The sequence below is a fragment of the Phlebotomus papatasi genome, chromosome 1 (genome assembly GCF_024763615.1).
Source record: "Phlebotomus papatasi isolate M1 chromosome 1, Ppap_2.1, whole genome shotgun sequence".
In the NCBI taxonomy this organism is placed as follows: Eukaryota; Metazoa; Arthropoda; class Insecta; order Diptera; family Psychodidae; genus Phlebotomus; species Phlebotomus papatasi.
This window is the reverse complement of record NC_077222.1, coordinates 86212691-86236457: the sequence shown is the minus strand read 5'-3', so window position 1 is coordinate 86236457 and position 23767 is coordinate 86212691. Positions and strand designations below refer to the sequence as shown.

The 23767-nt window shown below is 32.7% G+C and overlaps 1 protein-coding gene across 2 annotated transcripts in view; it reads left to right on the top strand.

The window, feature by feature from the left end:
* The first annotated feature begins 3011 nt into the window (after positions 1-3011).
* The window catches only part of LOC129797908 (uncharacterized), a 269671-nt gene continuing 248915 nt past the window's right edge, over positions 3012-23767 (top strand). For both annotated transcript variants that reach the window (XM_055840784.1, XM_055840785.1), the window contains exon 1: positions 3012-4591. The gene's annotated coding sequence lies outside the window, so the exon portion shown is untranslated. The remainder of the gene's footprint in view (positions 4592-23767) is intronic.

Genomic DNA, 23767 nt, shown 5'->3' with positions numbered 1-23767 from the left:
CATATTATAAAGATAAAAAGCAGGGAGTAATTTTTATTTACTTCAATTTTTTGATTCATTTTTTTACTGATCATATTTTGTTTGTCTTTGAAAGAATGAGTAAAAAATTATTATTTTTTTTATTTTTGGATGACATTCTCGTCCCCAAATGGTTAAAAGATACGTAATTGTATCTCTTTAAATTGTTTTTAGAATCGAGTTTTTACTGTCGCAATTGATTTTTTAATTTTTTTCTTTTGATAAAATTTTATTTTTTCTGATCTTTTTTTTACTAAAAAAATTGAAGAAATTTTACTTTTTTATTGATCTAAATTCACCTGAATTAGATTGTTTACTAAGCAAATCGAGTTTTGTACTACCAAAATCGATAATATAATATTTCTGCTGACTAAACTTAATTTTTTCCGACAATTATTTATTTATTTATTTATGGTTCCGGAACACCTTTTAGATCCGGAAAATTTCATTAGAACAAAATCTCCAGTTCTTTGTTTTTCAAATATACTGCACAATGTTTATCCCGCTCTTTTTTAGGTACTCTTCTTCGGGGATAAAATATGCCTGTAGAGGTCAAAATTCCAAAAGCCAAATCCTGAAAGTCCAAAACCCGAAAGCCAAAATCCCAAAAAACCAAAATTCAGAAGTGCGGAGAAACCGAATGGGAATTTTCCCTTTGACTGAAAAATAGGGTGAAAGAAAAAATCTATTGACACTTTAAGAACTCGTCAGGATCTATTGACACTTTACTCTGTACTATTTGGAATACGAAATTTGAACACATATCCTTATCGAAAAAACGTAGATTAATGAAAAAGTGTCATATTACTTCAATTTTATTAGATACAATTTATAAATTTTAATATTTTGACAAAAGTGCCAATAGGGGTTCCCTGCCGAAAAGGTGTTCCTTCGACCCTACTAAAAATGTTTAGGGAAAATAAAAAGAATTGAGGGAATTCTGGTTTCGGGATTTAGTCTATAGAACCCGAATATGCAATAAGTTTGAGAAAGTCAGGGATGCAAATTTTGATTTCATGAAATTTTTTGATGCGTAATGCGTTCCAGAGCCATACATTTTATTAAATTGGATTTTTTCTTGACAAAAATTCACTAAAATTGATTTATTTACTGACAAAAAATCAAGGCTTTGACTAATAAAATCGATAGTATTTTGATTTATTGAGTGATCAAGTGATCTAAACAAGATTATTTACGGATTGAATTGATTTAGTCTCAAATGGCTGACTTTCCAGGAGAACGATTTAAACCTGAGATTCTACATGCTGAGTACAAGATTTTTAAAATTTGAAACCCCTATAACCTTCGAAATAATTAACTTTGCTGTATAATATGGTGTCCAGGAGTACCCGAAAAGCGAAAAAAGACGAATTTTTCAAGATATCGACTTATGCGACTTATATCCTGACAAGTCAATATTTGCTTATATATTACTTAGAATATTTTGTTGATACATTTATTAATTTCTATTTTTTCGAAAAATGAATCACATTGAAAGAAATACCAATTGCCAAGCTCAGCTTACGAGAAGGCTTCTAAAGATCCTAATAAGGGAAATGAATTATGTTAAGGACTTTCAGTATAAAGCAATATAATTTGAACTTTTATTGTACTTATTTATTTAATTTTACGAAGAATGTTTAGCCCAATATCAATTTAGTCCCAAAATAGAAGAATAGAGATATTAAATATTATAGATTATATTTTACCGTGACTGTCTGATTTCATTATTCTTCGAACTTATTATATGAGTAGGTATACAAATATACTTGTCCGTTGGAATAGAGTGTCTGAATCTGATATTCTCTTGGTACAATTTGATTAATTAATAGGTACGTCTTCTAGTAGCGGGAGGGCACCAAATAAACAAGAAAACCCTCCGGAAGGTGAAGGAAAATTGTAGGCAATAAGAAGAAATTTTCGATAAAAGTAGACCCTCGAAAGTCTACGGGTATTTCCCTGGGTTTTCATCTAGAAGATTGCATGCTAAGGTGTAATTGTTATTAATTGCCCGAGACTATTGACCCCTCGGCGTCTCCCCTATATACTGAATTTTCCACCTAAGTCACACATCAATGGGAGACATGGCTACGAAGGGTGGTTAGTTAGGATTTGATGTGGATATACAAGTGCCCTTGTCTGGCCAACAAGGAGACAGAGGACCTGAAGGGGGTGTCTTTTCGCCACTTAATATCCCCACATCCTTGTGACTTTTCGTATATTGGTTGGAAACCCAAAAAGGTATATAAGGTAGGGGGAATTGGATTTAATTATCCAGTACCTCTATCGAAAATTGTGTCACAAGTCACAAGAGAAGATTTATCCAAGATCCATAGTTTGTGTCAGTTAATTCTATTCCGGAATATAGTAAGGGTGAGTGGGGTTTTCGGGGGTAGGAAATTGGTAATGTTGATTGTTTTTGAAGAAGTGAAACAGAAACAAGCAAAGAGGGTTAAAGGTATATATATATATATATTTGGTAGAAAATATTAGATGGAAAGGTGTTGCCAAAAAATGGCAAAGTTACAATTTGCAATAAATTCTTTAGAGACACTCCAAGTGTAAAAAGTTAAAGTGAAGAAGACATCCCTGTATATTAGCAGTTCTGTACATAGGGAAGATGCCCCTGTGTAGTCATTTCGGGTTGTGTTGAGAGCTCAAACTCACCCTTCAACCAGACATATAGACACGGGCAGTGGTTTCAACATTGCAGAGGGGTTGATTGCCGGCACATGCGCTCAAATGGGTATTTTGGCGGTGTCTTGCTATCACCCCCAATTTTCCATGTAAAATTGAGAATGAGAGAGAGCACATTGAGCACATGAAAATCCTCTCACCAATACCAAATGTAAACCCTCCGTTCATTGGAAAAATCATGTACAACCACCAACCTACACACAATTCACTGTGTTAAGGTCTATCGGTGAGACTTCGTCTCGTTGAAATTTTCATTCTGTGAGCCTCCAGAGTACCATGGATTTCTCTTTAGAGTTCAGTCTCAACTAAGGGTAGGCACCGTGTCTGTTGGCTTTCTCCAGTCAGTCCGAGACAAGTGTCTGTCCGGTGTGCAGTCATTCAGTGGACACGACATACAGCAGACGCTATTCTTCTCGTTAGTTGGTCCTTCGACCATCACCAGAGTGACATACTCTCTAACATAAACCGTGACTTTACCAAAAGTATTTGAGTGCATGTCTTGGGGGCAATTGTGACTATAAACAGTGGTAAACATTGCTGCCGAAATTTAACTTGTGAGCCATTTTCATATTTGATTGGAACTGTGCATAGCAATTTGTGAAAATATGGAAATCTGAATTGATTCATCTCCATCATCCCCCGTCTCTCCTTATCAGCAACGCGCTCTCTGGTTGCAAAATTTATTATTTATGCAAATGCAATTAAGTCTGTTGGCAGTTTATTTTCAAAAACAGACAACCTAGACTCAGGCAAACGAACATCATATACAACAGGAGGACGTATTTAAAATTTATCCAAATGAATATTCCTCATTGAAACATCCCGGGTAAATGTTTCGTTCTTCTGCATTTTTCATACCATAGTGTCAGTTTTGAGTGTACACTGTGGAGGAGTCTCCCTCGAACCATCAGGTCAACCCTCTGACCCACGAGAACCCCTATGGTAATAGTATACCTATTGATTAATTTATAATACTCAAAATATTTCGAATGGATACCAAAATTTTTCCACCCTCTTGAAGTTGCATTAAATTAGAACGAATCTCAGAAATCTTCGCCAGCCCCTATATACTTGAGGTATATGGAATGTGAAACATTTTCCGACAAAATTAATCCAGAGTATTTTAATGCATCTACTCAACAAGACACTCACTCAGTGGTAGATTTACGTGCTCTCAAAACTAATGGAAATAATAACCCAGTGGTGTAAATAAAATTAATTAGAAAGCGCCTACGAGGGTGTTCTTGAAAGTTTCACATTTTATGTGCAGCCAAAGGAACTTTTCACACCCCACTGTATACAACCCCCATAAGCATTCACTCCCTACCCCAAGAGACCTTAGATAACTCGTATATTGTGACAGTGGTAAATGCAAGAAATTGTATCTATTTCCTCAAACCTCAAAAGATTCTCACTCAAAGAAAACTGATATTAGAATAAGAGAATGTGTTGAACGATATTTCTATTTTATCAAAAAAAGAAACTTCAATTGTACTCAAAGTAAAAGTATTTTTCAGTGTTGTAAAATTAAATGTGAATGTTGAACATTTTATGTCAGAAGTGAACACAAGTGAATCTATAAGAGATCATATATCGGTGCAATAGGGAACAAGAGTACACACAATTTTGTGAAAGAACTAGGAAAAGTGTTGTGAAGAGGGGCAAAAAAAAGTCAAAGACAGGAAAGAGAGTAAACTTATCCATTTCTTATATTACTTCTTCAACCGATACTTTGTTCTTGGCAAGAAAGATATAGTGCTTCTGTGATGGGACACGAAGAAGAAGCATCTACTGTTTGAGTTAAGAATCACCAAAGGGCATCTACCGGAATCGCACCCAAAGACCATTGTACTGTCGCTTCTTTTGTAGTTATAAGGTAAGGTGAGACAAATTTAATTAATCTTTTCATTTTAAATGCATTCTTTTATTAATCATTTCTTTATACCAGTGGTATTAAATCTGAGATATATTGTACAGTCCTTCATCAAAGGCTACATTAACATAAAACTTCCATAAAAAACTTGATAGTACATTAATTTTTTTTATATAAAAATAATGAAAAAAACAATGAAAAGCATTTTTGATGGGCGAAAAAGGGATATTCAGAGCAAATCTGCCCTAGGGAGTGTTTCTATTTACCCCAGATATTCGGTGGCAGTACAAAATGCAGTGACACGATTTTTATTTTTCCCGGAAAACTAAGTTATTTACCAGTAGCCTGATTAGTCTTGGTGTATTAACTGTACCCAAGAGTAATGCCCAACGCACAATAACTTTTGTTTAGTAAACATGTTTTTGACATTGCAATGAGAGTGAGTGAGATCTAGATCTAGTCATCTCGCTCATTCTCATGTGAAATTTTAAAAACATATTTACAAAGATAAGTTATTATGCACTGCTCATAATACATGAACTAGAAATAAATAAACTGGTATCAATTTAAAATTGTTGAGTTTGGGGTTGGTGAATCCTTGTGCGAAACTGAAAAATTGAAGAATTTTTTATTCAGGCAATATTAATAAGATAAATTTTGATTTAATTTGGATATTATTATTTATTGCCAGTTTTGATATTTCTGAATTTTTTATATTTCGTTTTCAATGTTTTACTGCTCGAACTCAAGGAGAGAGCAGTTATATCACCCACTTTTTTTCAACTTGTGACGCGGCCAGAGGCCAAATGGTAAGAGATGTCGACTTCCGGTCTTCGACGAACCCTCTATAAGTCAACATTATCTAGGACAGACTTTTTCCCCTTTTTGGTTTAGAAAACGGCTCCTACGATTTCTTTCATTTTCGAATATGTTTTAGAGGTATTCAAGGCGAATATTTCGTCCTTGGACACGTATGTTCGAAAATAATTTTGATATCTTTATCAATGGGGTCCGGAAATTGTCGAAAGTGGAAAATATCTCAGGAAAAATGCATCAACTTTTTCCAGAGCTTTCGGTTCAGTCTCCAAGCCTTCATCAGTGGTCAAGTCTTTAAATTTTTCTCTGAGTTTCATTCGACTTGGTCAAACTTATTTGGACCGGGCATATAAAGAGAATGGTGGCACTTCCTTACTAATTTAACAGTTTTCACTCCCAATTTCAGAGAAATGAAATATAAAATTTGTTATTGTCCAGATTAGTGAAAATTTTTAAATTAGTAAGGAAGTGTCACCATTCTCTACATATGCCCGATCCAAATAAGTCTGACAAAGTTAAACGAAACTCAGAGAAGAACTTAAAGACTTGACCACTGGTGAAGGCTTGGAGACTGAGCCGAAGACTCTAGAAAAATTGATGCATTATTCCTGAGTGATTTTCTACTTCCGAGGATTTCCGAACCGCCAATGATAAAATTAGTTTACGTCGGTTTTTCTTTACAATTTTGATATAGAATATTCAAAGATCAAATTTTAACAACTTTGGAGGGCCTATTTTACAACCGATTTGCTTAAGTTTGGATAAAAAAAATCCAAATCTTTCAAAAAAGAAAGATCTTGGAATTTTCAACCGGACTGCATAGGAACTAATCGGTCATGAGTCGGTATAATACCCGTAAATGATTTGCCTCTCTCGGATTTACTTTTTATTTGCTCGTATGCTTGTTACTCATGCTAAAATATTCTAAAATTAAATTAAATTCTAAGCAATTTCTTATTTTAGAATGGTTTTTAATTTATCAATCAATTTATTTGGTAATGGTGCAGTATCTACCCAAAAAGCATGCTAAAAGATAATACATGGATAGTTGTTTCTCATGAGTTTGAGCACTCTGCAAAGCTGAGATGTTTTGCCGTCTCTTTTCTCTGAACTCGGGATTCCTTCTAATGTTAACCCTTTAACGACGAGACACTTTTTACGAACTGAAAATCAACTATAAAAGTTAAACTGAGAAACATAATCAATGATAAGTCTTACATCTAACCTTGGAAAGTCCAAAAGAGTTTGATTTGGTGTATTTTTTGCCTCTATGAACGACAGGGACACAAATAGCCCAAAAATTTAAGTAATTTTTCTGACAATACCAATGAATAATATTTTCCGCGTTAATAAAAAATATTACGTATGAGTATTTTAGTTTTTATTCCCAAAAGAGTTCTGCTTAAAAAAAATTGGAAGTATAAAAAATAAATAAAATCAATTATGAATTTGAGAATTTAAAAATTCGGCATTTTTGTGCTTAAATATTTATTACATAACAAATAGCTAGACACTTACAAAAAATATTCTAGATTCCGTCAACCTTCTACTTTACAATTTTGTACAGATAAGAGAAAAAAATAACTTTACGTAGTCAGGAAAAATTATTTTTTTTTAAGGGACACCGGTGTTCCAATTGTCTTTAAAGGGTTAAACGCTCGCATATGATGCTCAGGTCCTCATGAAGCACTTATTATTGCATGCATATTATTTTCAAGATTTTCAAGTTTTGAAGATATGAACAACGGGAAGATTTTCATAACAAATTCGCTTTTTAGCAGGAATATTTTTACAAAAATAGGTTCAGAGGGCAAACAGTATTAAAAATACTTACATTTTAACTTGTGATTTAATCGAACTGGTACAGGGGTCCTAGGAATAAGCACACTTTTGTAGCTGAAAAGAAAAATGCACAAAAGAGCTCTAATGCACCATGAAAAGTTGCATAGAGGAATCCGGGCAGTAATAATCACGGGGTAATAGAATTTATGACAGCTCCATTGATCGAAAGTTTTGGTTTTGTCCAGAGCTTTTGATCTTGTTGGGGATGCGGAACGGCATGAAATACACGATTTCTAAGAATATATTTCAAAAAGAATATATTTATAATTTTAGAGAAAATTTCATTTTTGGAATACCGACCGGTGATCCAATCGTTCTTAAAGGCTAATACGGCTAAATTTTAATTCAATAAAAGTTTTTAATATTTTTTTTGTACGTTGCAGATAAGTAGTAGTATGCTCCACCTATAAATTCTTTGGTTGAAGAGCCACATCCAAAATAATTTTATTATTTGTTGTTGATTTTATAATTAATTGTGGAGATACTATCTTTTTGTCCCAATGCAATCTGTAGAAAAGTTTCTATATTAATAAATAGGTCACGCCCAAGATCACGTCTCTTATAATACGTATACGATTTGAATCAATATTTCAATCAAAAGATCAGGATAATAAATTAAACTGGTGAACAGATGCAAAACTGGGTTTGGTTTTCAAGTTGGTGTTGTATCACGTTGATAAATATGACGGGCTTCGGGTTAGAACAAAAGATACAATAAGTAGGCGTGATCATCCAAGGGGGTGTAATTTACAACTGGGCGTGACATAACAACATATTTCCTTTGTCCAAAACTTTCAACAATATTTCAAAACGATTGATAAAAATAATGAAAATAATTCTACGCTTTAGAACAAGAACAACATATAAAAAGTAAACGTTGTCTTAAAATAAGTGAATGGGCGTAGGTACTCTTTTAAAGTGATTGTAAATCACTTTCTTTTCACTTTATTCCGCATACCTCGGAAGAATATTGAAAATATTAAGGTGAATTACAAATTTAAATATTGTAGTATATTTTTAAAGTTTTACATAGGTTATAGTCTATTTTTCATCTGTGTACCTTACCTTGTTGGTATGATCCGAAGACTGTAATGTTGCGGTAGGTTATTTAAAATATGTTATAGTAATAACCACAGAATTCTATGTAATAACCTTATCATAAATATTTAAAATGAAATAAATATCAACTTTACACAGCTCTTATTTTTTACAGCAGTGTAAAATGTGGGCAGAGTTTCCTTAAACGCTAAACGCAATAAGGTATACTGGGTATACTACTTCTTTGCACAATACAAAAATAGAAGAATGATAAATAAATGTTAGGTACGCCCGTAACAATAAAAGCTCTGATTGAATTGTTTACTTTTTACATTATTCCAGAAATTATTTTATACACAAATATTATTTTCGTTTATATTGATTTTTTTTTAATTTGTAAAATGAATTCGTCGTATTCGTAACTTTGTGTGATAGTGAATAAAGTGAGTGGAAATTGATATTATTAACTATTTTTAATAAAATAAAGCTTTCTACAGTGGACTGCCATATTGTAAAGGCCATAGGCTGTTGAGATATTTGTATATTTAGAACTTTTAAAGTTAATTTTAGTCATTGCATTACCTCAGGAGTATATTATGATCCATCTCCAAATTAAAGCTCAAACTTAATTCTGTTCAGAGTCTTTGATAGCGGAATTTTAATAAAAAAAATATTTATATTCATTTTAAATATCGATAATATTTCCATACTAATATCTGATTTATCCTTTCCATCAAATCACTTTTGAACGCAACCTGATGCGGAGTTTCATATTAATGAAACCCGATTCGACAATTCATTTTTTTTTTTTTTCAAATAAATCTGATTTCTGATATTATAAATTTAGCCTTTGGAAATGCATTTTGTATACCTTTCAACTGCAAATAAAAATTTGATTGGATTTTTGCTTTTAACACACTTCTATTTGTGCATCAAGTGTAAATTTGAGATTTGAATTTGGAGATTGCAAAAACCGATTATACCAGTTCATCCTCGTATTAAAAACATTATTTGATGATAGCATTGTGAGGAAGAATTCAAAATATGCCACCAATCGCGCGCGTGTGTAATTACAAAAATCCTTTTATATTTTTTGGCCTTTCACAATCAACATACTTTGTCGGTGAGCGGCATATCGAATGCATGTGACATAATAAAAAGGACAAATCACTATAATTATATATTGTTGAAGAGATGGATTTTCATTTAAACTGTTATTGACATCGTCATTTCAATAGGACGTAATTGTTAAAACGATGGAAAAATACAAATAATTATAATTAAGTAGAGGAACCTAGGGCAGAATGTGGCAAGCTGAGAATTTTTATATTTCTTTTGTTTTTTTTAATAAAAAAATATGGGTTATAAAATTCATTAAAAAAATCTGTGAGACAGTTAAATTTTAAAAATTTTCTTGACATATTGTCCCCATTGTGTTTTTTTAAGCAAATTTGCTCTATTTACTGTAATTATTTCTCACTGTGACGTTTTTGGACAGTACGCATGTTTAGAGAAAATGTCGATTCAGTCAGGTCAGGATTCATTACAAATTTCCAATTAAAACAAAAAATCGTTGAATTTTACACAATTTGATGTGTAACAATCTCAAAATCCGTGTGACATTTTAGTCCCACTCTAACGGATAAGCGAGAGTCTATTGTAGATAAAAGTATACAAACGTTGTTTTAAGAAAATCAAGAAAGTAATATGGAAAAATATTTTCAAAAATATACGCATTAAGGTGGCAGCATTAGGGGAATGTTGGCATGGTTCGCACAGAGTGAACCTTCAAACAACGCGAATTTTCTCTTTGCTTGCAAAGAGCTAGTTCGTCATTTCTTAGCCATAAGATAGATAATTATTAAGTTCATGAGAAGAGATGAGAATTGGTAAGTCAGGTCTTCGCAAACAAAGAAAAAATTCGCATCGTTTGAAGGTTCACTCTGTGCGAATCATGCCTACATTCCCCTACTTGTAGTCTGTCTTGACTTATGGTTTCTTTGAAAAAAAAACTTCCCCTTTTGTCACAAAACGATTTCGAATCATCTCAAAATTAAAAATATTTGACGTGTTATGATAACGCATCACTTTTTTTTTGGTTTGCGGAAACATTTTCTGACAAAAATTTATTTATTTATTTATTACTTATTTCGACCGGTGGCAGCCGAAATCCCGAAAGCCAAAATCCTCGAAAGCCAAAATCCCGAACGCCAAAATCCCGAAAAGGACAAAATCCCGAAAGCCAAAATCCCAAATTTTCAAAATCTTGAAAGGGATGAAATTATGTGGAGGCTTTCGGAATTTTGGCATTCGGGATTATGACCGGGATCCATTTCGACATGTTAAAATCATTTCGATATTGAAAATGGTTTAAGAAGAGGGTATTTTAAAAAATTATAAATATTTTACTTAATTATTTGACCAAATCGAGTCAATAGAGGCCCTTTACCTTTAAATAATTTAGGATAGCGATTTAACCGGTGAAAAGTGTCTAAGGACGAAATGTTCAACTGGACTAACAACAAAATATATCCGAAAATTATTGAAAAAATTTAGAAAAACTTTATTCTTGACAGATTTCAGCAGGTTAACAAACAAATGAAGGGGGACGGGGGAAATAAAAGGACTAGTCTCGATATAGTGTCATTTTAGGAGAGTCATCGAAGACCGTAAGTTGATTTATCTTACTGTTTGAATTTTAGGCGGGCCAGAATACAGAAAAAAACACGAAAAAAGTTTTTTTTTAAATAGCCTAATACCGTTACTTTGCCGATCCATCACCAGTTGTGACTAATTCAGTCGGGTTCAGAATTTCAAGATCTTTACAAAAATCCAAATTTAATACTAAACCTATTAATACCCGGTCAAATTAACCGGTTTAAAAACTACGAAGTTTTTAAACCGATCACTATTAACACTTATTAAATTAATTAACATCTTATTTAAACGGTACAATGTCGCTATAAAGCTTTATGAATTTCTTTAAATATGCATGTAATATATAATAATAATAATAATGTAATATTTTTATTACATTATAATTGATACAAAATCCATAAAGCAATAAGGCATTAATCTTCTTTCGTCCGCCGCCGTCTTAGCGTTGATGACCAGCCTCCAAAGCCAAACGGCAGAAATGCTTCTTCATATTTTTCAGTGTTTAAATTTTATTTTTTTCCTTTTTCCAAAAAAATGTGTTGAGTATTCTACTCTACTGGGGTCTGTCATTTGACCGAGCGCGCTAGGAAAAACGACCAAAAACGGTCGTTAGGTTTAATGTTAACCAAATCCGTTTAAAATTAAGCCCCTCAGGGTGGTTGAACTTTAACTTTGAATAATGCAAGATGGTGATTTTTCTGGCGATAGGTGTCAACGTCGACATGTTCAGCTGAACTACCTGGAAAACATATCCAAAAATGAACGAAATCGAATACGATGAAAGGGGTGGGGGTGATTTGGGTAGATTAGTTCGCTAGAGAATGCTGACTTATGGGGGGTCACCGAAAACCGCAAGTCAATATTTCTTCCCGTTTGGCAGTCAGGATGGTGAGAAATTGAAAAAAAAAATGGATTGTGGAAACCACTCTCTCGTGGAGTTCGATCAGTTAAAATAGTGCATTTATTAGGGAAAGAATGAATTGATCAGTAATTAATTCAAAATTGATTTAAAAAAATTATGAAATGTTCGAAGCCACAATGTGTGTGAATCCAGAAAGCCTTCCCCTACATTAAACTGAATTTAATTTTCTGAACGAAGCGTGGACGTGATGTTTTCGAGTATTTAGCAAAGTATTTTCCACTTGCTCACCTCTTTTGAAAGAGAAAAGTATGTTTTCGTTTGATATGTCATGGAAAGTGATTTAAAGGGATATAATTTATGATTAATTTTATTTATTGTATAGATTTTACCAAATGGTTAATTGAACGCAAACGTTTTATCAAGTTAACAATTAGTAATTGTTTCCACTCATATTTCGTCCCAATTGAAATACTCCCCTAAGAGTTAATAGTATTTTAATTAATTTGCAATAATCATTTGTTGAAAATTAAATGTTCACTAGTGACATACACACAATGGATCGAGATGAATGAAAGTTCAATATCGGGAAATGCAACTATTTTGGGATGGTATTTGGTTGGAACGTATGTACACAACATATCGACCTTTTAATTAACGAAATAGCGAATGAGATTGGCAAAACGGGCGAGGATAGCGGGAATGAGGTGGCAGAGTTAACAATTTTGTATCCTCTACGTCATTCTACGCCAAAATGTTTATGTTTACACGCTCGCAACATTCCCAGAGATTTTCCACTATTGACTTTTCTGTGATTTCATGAACATTGGATTTGGTCTGCACAATATCATTTACATGAGCTGCGTAACAAAACATCCAAACAGCCATATGATACAATTTTGCATGTGAATGCATTAAAGAAGAGAGAAAAGAATGGTTCTTATACGAATGAGATCATATCACTTCTTTTTCATGTGCTCCAACCTTAACACTTGGCGTAATTTTGGTTTACTGGGGTGTGAGAAGTGTCTAGTTAAGATGTGTAATATAAGAAGATTCGCGCTCTAATTATGTTCCTATGTTACTAGAGAATTAATTACAGCAGCAATGCGCAAAACATATCTTTGGCATTGAGCATCTTTTGGGGGTCTTTTTTCCACAGCTTTTCCTTTTTGGCTATTATGCCTGTGTCCCTTAATTCGCAACCTCCTTATGCTTTCTGGAGCTCCATCCCCAACATCTTTTTCATCCCCCCAAAAATTCTCACGGTGTAACCTGTTCCCTTATACCGACAAATTTATACTCTGTTGCAGGAATTGGATGTTACTTATACAGCACAAAACCATTATAAACTTTCGCTTTGGTTAGCTTGTGTCGCGCGACAATTGCATTTTCATCCATAAATTTTCCGGCCAATTTTCTTCTCTACAGGGTAAGTTTCCTTTTGATGTTTTCCGGTGCACACTGCAGTGTTGCTTTTACCGACGGTGTTTTGCCAGAGGGTGGGTTGCCATGAGGGTGTGAGCCAGAGAAAGAAAAGGGATTCACCAAGTGACAAAGAATCGTAATGCAATTTTGAGACACTACATAAGTATGTTCTAGTGGGTAAACATACTCGTCTCTTCAACTTTATACTTCGTCATTCATGACTTCTTATGGTCCATGATGCGAAGACGGTAAACGATGCTTACAAACGAATTCAATTGTGGTTTGATTTTGAAGAAAAAAAAACTGAATGACATCAATTTAAATGCAAACTGAATTATTCTCTAATAATCTAAATCCATATTGACTTAAAAGGTTTGGTGTGGCTAAAAAACCCATTTTCTACGCTTTTGTTGAATAAACTTAAGGTTGTCATAATTTAAAAGTAACTTCGTTATTCGTCTTATGTCGATTTCAGGAAATTTTCAAAACAAAACCTGGGATAAGAGCTTTTTACATTATTTTTTATCCGAAAAGGGATAGTAATCCTAAGCAATGTCAGGAATATACTGCAGATGAAATTAAAGATCCAAATAATGCTCTTAACCCTTTAACTACGAGACAGTTTTCGCTGACCGAAAATCAGCAATAAAAGTGAAACCGATAAACAGAACTTGTAAAACGTCTTACATCTAAACTTAGAAAAGCAAATAGAGTCTGATTTGGTGTATTTTTTGTCTGTATGAACGATAGGGACAAAAGTAGCCCAAAAATTCAAGTAATTTTTCTGACGATATCAATAATTGATAATTTTCACTCTAATGAGAAATTTTATGTTTGAATATTATAGTTTCCTTTTCCAAAACGATTTTGCTTAAAAAAACTGGAAGTATAAAAAATAATTAAAATTAATTTTCAATATGAGAATTTAAAATTTCGTAATTTTATAGCTTAAATATTTATCATATAGCAAATAGGAGGAGACTTGCAAAAAATATCGTAGATTCGTTCAACCTTCTACTTTGCAATTACGTAGAAACATAAGGAAAAAATAACTTTAGGTAGTCGGGAAAAATTATATTCTTTATGAGACACCGGTGTTCCAATCGTCCTTAAAGGGTTAAAGCTCTGGTCGATCGCCAAAGATGTGTTTGGCCTGGCGTTGTTCTGACAGCTCCCATTTAATCGGCTAAATCTCACGGTTTTTCCTAAATGAATTCCTTCAAATTTTTGAATTTCATATATTTGAACTCAGAAAACAACGTTGCAAAAGTTGCATATGATAGGAACAACTCATAGTACACTGAGAAAAAAAGGGGGTGCGATTAACTTTTTTTCCTCGTACCTTTAATACTTTTTAGGTGTTAAAATATATCAACATTTTTTAATGTTAATTTTACACCTTTTTAAGTGTAAAATTAACAAGAAAAGGGTAAGTTTAACCCCTAATACACCTAAAAAGGGTAATATTTACACCGATTTCTGATCAATAATGCAAGATAAAATTAACATTTCCGGAATGTTATATTGACGATTTCTCTCAGTGTTATGTAAAATAAGCCATTCAAATGTTCATTTTAGTGCCATCTCTGAATAAAAAAGGTAGCATTTTACGCCAATTTGGTATTCTACGCCTTTTTTTTGATTTTTTCCCTATTTTTTAAATAATAAAAAAAATTATCAACTAAATCCAGGGGCATGACGTTTCCTATGATTCTCATATGTTTCTAGCGTGCCGAAAAAACTTTTGAGTTTATCAGCTGTTTTCTGTCATTGTAGAATGAATTAGCAAAAATTACAAATACAAAATAAAAGCCAATTTGGGGGTTAAAGTTACCTTTTTTCTTGTTAATTTTATCCTTAAAAAGTTGTAAAATTAACACTAAAAAATGTTGATATATTTTTCACCTAAAAAGTGCTAAAGGTTCGAGGAAAAACAGTTAATCGCACCCTCTTTTTTTCTCAGTGAGATGATTCCCTTCGAATCACACCAAACACAGAACAACATTTGTCTATAGAGGAGTTCTGTAATTTACCTGGCATTGTCAGACACGTGAGTTCGAAAATGCAATTCATTGATTTTTTAACGAAATCTCTTTAATTAGTTATATTTATACAAATACAGTCCGTCTTGGTTGGTTTGTTTATAAGATTCATTGTCATTTGAATTGCCAGAAGTCTCGAATAATGTAAAATCTGACAATGTCGAATGGCAATGTCACGGTTACAGAATCACTTTTAAAAAAAAGCTCTCGTGCGATTTGAACGAAATTTGCCATTCCATTGCCAGGATATTACCGTAAGTCTCCTTGGTCGGCACTCATTGTTTTCATTTTTTAATGATTCCAATCGATTTAAGTCAAATCATAAATTACTTCAAAATCTACTTAAAATCTGTATATCTGTAAAACTGTAAGGGCCCAAGTAGACTCAGGCTGATCCTCGAGAATATTTAGCAAGTAAACTTTGGCAGTAAAGATGTATCCTAAAGTGTCATACACTGAGAGTTTAAGATCACCGATTTAGAGGTCCCTTACATAATTTTCTTTTACGTAATCGTTTACTGCTAAATTTTACAGGCTAAATATTTTTTAAGATCAATCTGAGTCTATTTGGGCCTTACGGTAAGATGGGGCAGCTTCAGGTAGCAAATTTTTTTCAAACGTTTTTTAATTAAATATTTTGAGGCTGACTAAATCCGGCTAGTTGTTCTGAGTATTGGCTACAGCACATATCCGATATTAATTTATTGTTCCAAAATTTTATATTTTCGAAAGTCATACATTTTCGAAAGACAACAGCGCTAATTAACTTTTCACTTTTTTTCTAAATAACGATTTCTTGGAAGGAGTTGTATATAGTGTGTATATAGTGAATTAGGTAGGGTTCTAACCAAACAAAAAATATCGACTTAACATTACCATTTTCATTAAATTTAATATTCCATTGACGCAACATTGTGACAATATTTTTATATCTAATACAGGAAATGTTACATTTTTGCGCTAACTAAAATAAAAACTTTATGACTTCAATCTTGACCAATTTGCAGTGCTTAAGATACCATTACACAGCATTTGTGAACACCCTTTTCTCAACTGTATACTGCAGAAATTTAATGATAAATTCAAGACGGGAGTGTAGTAATATTTAATGCCCTGTAAAATCGTACAATTTTCGAATTTAATTTATGATTTCACTGCATTTTTCTTGGATAAACTTTTGAGTTGCAATTTGAAAAATGGAAAATGACATTTTCGAATGTGACACTGGACAAAAGAATGCAAAATTTAAATATTTAGATAGCAAAATCATTGGGAATAGAGTTTATGTGACAGGTACACCTTCTGCATTTCCATCCATGAATTCATGAATAATGTTTAGCAAAGTATGGCACCCCCTTGTGACTCCCTGGGACCACTCATATAGCACAAATTTGAATAAACATCGAATAAATAAATTGACAGAATGGAGTATTGGCTGCAGAGCAAGATGTGCTCAGAGAAGAGATTAAAAGGGTGAATTTGGCATGCGACATCGCATGACAATTTCAACATGGAATGCTCTCCTCAATTGATGATGACGGATTTCCAGGGATTTCCCTTGACAGTCACACGGCGGGTACAAAAACCGATGGCTCGGTATAAGAGTTTGCGGAGGAGAAAACAGGAAGAAAAGAACTCGAATTGTCAAGAGACTCAAGACGCTTATGGGATCATTGATTCGTAAAAAGAATTGAATGCAAAGTTTTTATGGTCCATGTTTCAAGAGAAAAGAGTTTTATTATATCAATAACCATAATAAAATTTTATACATCAATTTTTTTAAAAAATCACTCCCTTAAAAAAAGCAAATTTGAAATTTTCTTTAAACTTTTAATAATTTGGTATTAAGTAGTCATTTGGACTAACTTTTTATTATCATTTAAAAGTACATTCTAAAAGAGGCTGCATGAAACTGTCCTTACGTGCTTTCAAAACTTAAGGAAAAATTTTCTGAACCATCTTGAAAGTCATTATAGATACCACTATCATGGAACGTCTAACAAATTAAATTTACTTCTTATTACTGAAAATAAGAAATTCAAGCAAGTTTCATTTAAATTAAGATTGTATTATTGGAAAGAGCGCTACTTTCGGATGACTTAAGCTTCGGACAACTCATTTTTTTTTATGTTCTTAATGGATTTGATCTATGTTCTTTTCGGAAAATTTAAGACATTGGACTAGCTATTGGAACATAATATTATAGTGAGTCAAATTCATTAAAAACGTATTGAATAAATGAGCTGTTCGAAACTTGAGTCGTTCGAAGATAGCGCGCTTTCCCCTATTTATTAAGAATGAAGATCAATTATACTTTTTAAGATTTGAGCTTTTTGAAAAATATGTAATGAAAAATTTCAATTTGTTTTAAAAGGAATGGTAAAGCTTCCCATATTTTACAAAATGCTTGAATTTGTGGTTTATAGACGGTATACTTCAATAGTGCTTTCGTATCATTTACTGTTTGCGGCTCACAACCGATTTCAACTGATTCATAAATCGCTAAAAAGATCATCCAATAACAGCAATATAATTGATTTTTGGATAAATATAAAACGTATTTATTTTCTTATAATCAGCTCATTACCGGTTAAAAAAACAATTGAAATCGGATGCGGAGATCGACTTATAGGGAGTTCCCCGAAGGTTCCAATTCACTATCTCTAACCGTTAGGCTTGGATAAACGGACAAACAGCGTGACGAAGACCAGGGGATTATAATATACTGCACTTTCTGTGGAGTTCAAGCAGTAAAATGTTATATTTTAAAGATAGGACTTTGGTGCATATATGCAACATGTCCGAAATTTGGCACAGATCCCCCATGAGTTTTTCTTAAAGACTACAATATATTCTGGACTTCGGTGTCTACTATTTTTATTCATGTTAGCTGCAGTTCAAAATGTTGTTTTCCCAATTCCTCTTTGCAATATCTGTGTCATTTCTAATCGTGCTGCCACAAAAAAAATCTCAGAAATTCAAAGAAGTGATTCGTAATACATATAAAGTCACATACGGAAAAGCATCAGTTTATGCACCTTTTCTGCCAATGATGACGCGAGTAGAAAGATTGATTTCTCTTGCTCGTTCTCCATGGAAAAAGTATACACATCATGTATTTTATAGCGTTGTCGTCAGATATGGAAGAGGTGGTATGGTAACGTAAAGTGAATGCGGATGTGTCTCAACTCAACGATGTAGAATTAAGAATCAAAGTGCGAATGAATTTTACACAACGTTTTTCTTTTTTTTTCTTTTTTTTTTCACTCTTGCTGATAGTACATGGCATTTCGACGCTTTAACCATTCTCTTTTCATATGGCATGAGGGATGAATTTGTTGCCGTGTGATGGTGAAAATGGGGGAGAATGTTGGACGGAATGGGCGAGATACGTGCCAAGCATGGTGGCAAAATGAGCATACCATTTAATACATTTTGCACACAAAAGAATATATTGGAATTCGTATTGTAATTTCTATGTTCGATTTTCTTTCTTCCAATTCCGATCAATGGAAATATTTCCCATATCGAATCATATCGTTGTTATCCACACCTTGAAATGCTATGATGAAAATATGTGTGGAATCAATACGGAGGAATGGGTTTTGATAATATCAATTGGAAGCAAAAATGTGGGAGAAATGCACAGAGTCCTTTTTCCGGCAAATATCGTATATATTATTCAAACCACACGAAATGACAGCAAATTCCAAAACCAAATCTGTTCTATATCACTATTTAAAATATTTAAAAAAAAATTTAAGATAAGCTTTCGGTAAAATGGTCAAATGCAATCTTTAGGAATTAATCAACTTAAATGGAAACATGTAAATTTCAAAGTTGGGAAGTTTTGTCCGGTAAAATATAAACCACGTCCACTATAAGATTTAGCATCGCTCAAGATTGAATTCAGAATTATAGTTTTACAAAGGAGTGCAATAATATTCAAATGATTCAAAATATTAAAGATAAAGTACTAAAAAACAGTAATATTTAGTAAGTGCAGTAGAGTTCCTCAAATTTGAACAATATTTTCAAAAAAGTTAACGGAATTGATTTGAAATGCCCTTTCCCTAAATTAAGAAAAATAACTTTAGGGTAATATTATTATCAGTGTAATTTATTGTGAATTAAATGGAATTTGTTGCGGAAGTTAATATAATACGATAATATTGAGGAAACACCAGAGAAAATGGTTATAATTCAGATTCCACGCAAATCTTTCTTCGCATAACCTCAAATTTTACATATTGAAATCAACCGCCGTTCAAATTTGAGGAACTCTACCGTATTAATTTTTTAAAGGGGCTTAATCTAAACCCCACTGGTCACGTTACTATTTCACTCAAGTATAGATCTATTGATTTTTTTTTTGTAAAAATAATGATGATCTGCCGATCTTAGAAGGATCGCGACGATCTTATGTAAAGATACAGCTCATCTGCCAAATCATAGCAAATCTTATGCTGATTTATCTATAATTTGCAGAGATCGCGACGATCTGACGATCTTTTATAAAGGTTTGTGCATATCTTACGGTAACACGCAAAAAAGTATGCTATACGTCAACTTTAAACACAAAGTTATCGTTAATTTGTTGTTTTGATGATCACGCTTGGTGAAAATTTGAAAAAACTGGATTGTGGAAGTTCTTTCTTGGAGTTCGAGAAGTTATTATGAATTTGTAAAATCTAATTTAATTTTTTTGTGATATATGATAGTACAAAATGTACTGTACATTAGTTGTGATTCTTTCAGTGTGATGCCCCCATTACTTGATTATATTCATATTTTTTTAGCATTCCATTTTAGAGTACAAAAGGGGCTCTGAATTATAAGATCAAACGAATCAATTTTTTATTAGGGTAAGTGTGCCAAATTTCGGCATAGTTGCATGCAAGCGTCAAAATCACAAGTTTGAAATGTAATATTTTAAATGCAAATTGATTTTTTTATTCTTTCTTCTGAAAGAGTGTTGCTTGGAACCTTGTAAAGAATTTACCGTTTTTATGTACTCTAAAATCATTCTTAATACATTTTAAAATGAATAAAAATATAGACACTTTATTATAATAGTACCCTATTTCGGCCACCTTCATTCTCATAGTTCCTTGCCCTTCCGGAATTCTTCCAATATCGTTTTCACGTCATCTCGTTTGTCGAAGCTACATTTTTTGTTATTCTTTTGCATTGTATAATCTCTAGAGTACATAAAATCCAAAAGTTCATGGAAATTCGAGGAACAGGAAAGGTGACCGAAATTGCAAGCTGGCCGGAATTTGGCACACTTACCCTATTGCTTAATTCGACAGAGAAACTATCTGAGAATACACCATCAAATATTGAGAAGCTAATTCGGAGTATTTTTGAAGATCTTAGCGAGCTCAGATAGCTGAAAACGTAGCGTTTTCAGTATAGTTTTGCTAAGTAGATCAGTTAATCGGTCAGCAGTGCTCGAACAAAAAGTGCTAACCAAATGTATGGAAGTGGCACTGCCCCGCGAGTGTCGGTTTAAGGTTAGCAGAATTCAACTGAAAATACATAACCTATGTTTTCAGCTGAATTGAAAACAGATAGCATTTGGTGCTCGTTGGAATTACAGAGGCGAAAGCAAAGGAGCGCCTAGCAGATTTTTAAACGTTCGTTGGAACATCCTCTTTTCTCTTTTTTCTCCTCTTTCATTTTCCTGTTATCATATTTACGATTTTGTCGAATTGACGAGAAAGATAGCGAAAAGCTTATAGATCGATTGAAATGAATAAATGCTTATTCTCTTCAGAATTAAATTCTCTTTTATTTTAATTTAAATGGGCTTTGAATTTTTTCAAAATATTTTTTACGGCATGTTAAAGTCATTTTTTTAAAGTATGAAATACATTTATAAAAATTAAATTTTTTTAACATATTGTTTTTAATTACTTTATTTTGAAAAAAAGTACTTATATAAAGTACTGGTTTGATCTTTTACTCCTCCTCAAAAAAAATCGTGAAAAACAATTAAATTTTATCCTGGAAATTAAGGCTCCCCCCTTAATTAGTAAATTAGCAAGTTGTAAAATGAATTAAATTTTTTAATAATACAATATTTATAGACATATTAACTTTTAAATAAAATTATTACCAAGTATTGTTAATATATTACATATAAATAAACGTGAATAATAATCTTTTTGTTGTACTTTCAAATAAATAAAACAAACTTTTCAACAACCATTTTAATATAATTTTGTGATAATGCCTCGATTCATTTTGAGTAAATCGTTTTAGTATACATCCTGATAAAAAAAAGACAGTTGAATGTAGAAATAGCAGGCAAAGTTTTGACGCCAATTTATATAAAATTTCATGCTATGAATTTATATTTTATTAACAATACTCCCAATAAATGACTAAAGGCAAGAGAAAAATATGATTTTCCATAGTACAGGCTGATATAAAAACTTTAATTGATTCCTATTGGGGGTGGATAGCGTGTTGTTAGACTATGTCTTCCGAGGGAGTTCATACTTTTCTCGTGATCCACATCCTTTTTTTTCTTACTTTTCATTTTCTTTTAGAACATGGAGCGGAAATTGAAGTATTTTTCATGGAAGTAAATCAAATCAATGATGTTATTTATCTCTTCTCTGACAATTTTCACATAAATCCACGAATCGTTATTGCTCCGTCAAATATAGAGATGAGAAAATTCTTTCCTATGATACTGATTCAATATTATATCCTACTTTTACCTTAACGCCTTCGAATTTTTCACTCAAATTCATCATCGAAAACGTGAATTGAATTGCCGTTTTCCTTCCTTGATCTCCTTTTCATTTCCTGCCACTCCGCAAATAAACGGAAAAAAGGGTATACCACCCTCTGGCTCCATTTGGGTGAGAAATGGTGCATATATCAGGGCATGTTACGCCTGATAGTAACACATGTACCGCTCCATGTTTGTACCAATAATGTGAGCTTATAAATCGGTTTGGTAGTTCCGACAAATAACCATGCATTTATCATAAAATTCGCTCAAGAGTACAGGAGAGGGAAGAAAATCGGAAAATATGTAGGACACAGGAAAAGGAAGAGTATTTTTTTTAATTCACTCCATCCAAGAAAAAGCTTGCAAATGGAATTGGTAAAAGATGGTACATGAAATTTCATTGAGGTCATACGAAGAACTGTTTAGAGAGGGTATAAAAAAAAGTTGGCAGAAGATTCGGATTTCGCAATTTTAGCAATTACAAATCATAAATGCAATTTCAGCCGTTTTTTTGCAAGTTAATTATTATACTAGTTACAATGAAATGCATATAAAAAGAGACTTTCTACTGGCAGTAGGGGGAAGTGGGGAACGTTTGAAATAGGGTACCTTTGAATTCTCCTATTATAAAAAGAAATTACGTCTTATCGTAATGTAATTTAGCTTCATATTTGTTTTATGAAGCTAAATTATATCATGGTAAGTTTCAGTTTTATTTAAAAACAGGAGAAAAACGCCCAATTTCAAAGGTGCCCCACTTCCCCCTATTACAGTTCCAAATAATTAAGTATTTTTTTTTACTTATAATACTTTCAGAATCACAGCTATTATGATGTAATAAGGTAGCTATAAGTAAATTCGCTGCGTCCTTATATTCATTGGGTAAGTTTTTTAAACATCTTACCTAGATATCAGATGTATAATAACTCTTGAACTTTAATTTTGTTAGTGATAAAAAATCTAAACTTGACCCATAAAAATAGTTTAAATAGACTTTGGTATGACAAAAAATATGGTTTCTCATATATAGTTATAATATTATATAATATGCATAATTGACAGCTTAAGATTATAGAGATAATTACTTTAAAATTGTCATAAAATTTTAATGTACTGTGATAGTGCAGTTACGATAGGTATCTTCTGGATCCGAATTATAAATGAGCGATAAATTTAATCGGATCATAATTTTAATGATTAATAACTGGAATGACTTTCTCATGGGTCTTCTGTATGACAATAACTTAAAGCAATTATCTTGTGAGTTCTAAGTATACTCCAAGGTTGCACTGTAAGAAAATTGGGTCATTACGGGAATGAAGGTATGTTTCGCACAGACGAGATCTAAAACGATCCAAATTTTCTATTTGTTCGTAAGCTGGTTTGTATTTCTTAACATTCAGATACTTTCATGGGTTTCAGACAGGCTTAGTTTTATAATTTAGTTTTCACGTAATTCTTATAAATCAAGATTTTTTGCAAAATTTTGACTTAGGATTGGCTATTAAAAGTAAGCGATATAGATCTACGGCCACAATAAATGCTAGTAACCTAGCCACATTGTTTCTGATAGTCTCTCGCTCCCCCATATTACCCAGTGAGATCCACTTATCTAATTGTAAAGAAAAAGATCGTTTAACATGACAAAAGACTATACAGCCTGAGAAGAAGCATTTCCGCCGTTTGGTTTTAGAGGCTGGTCATCAACGCTAAGTCGGCGGCGGACGCATGTTATGGAGAAGCTATTG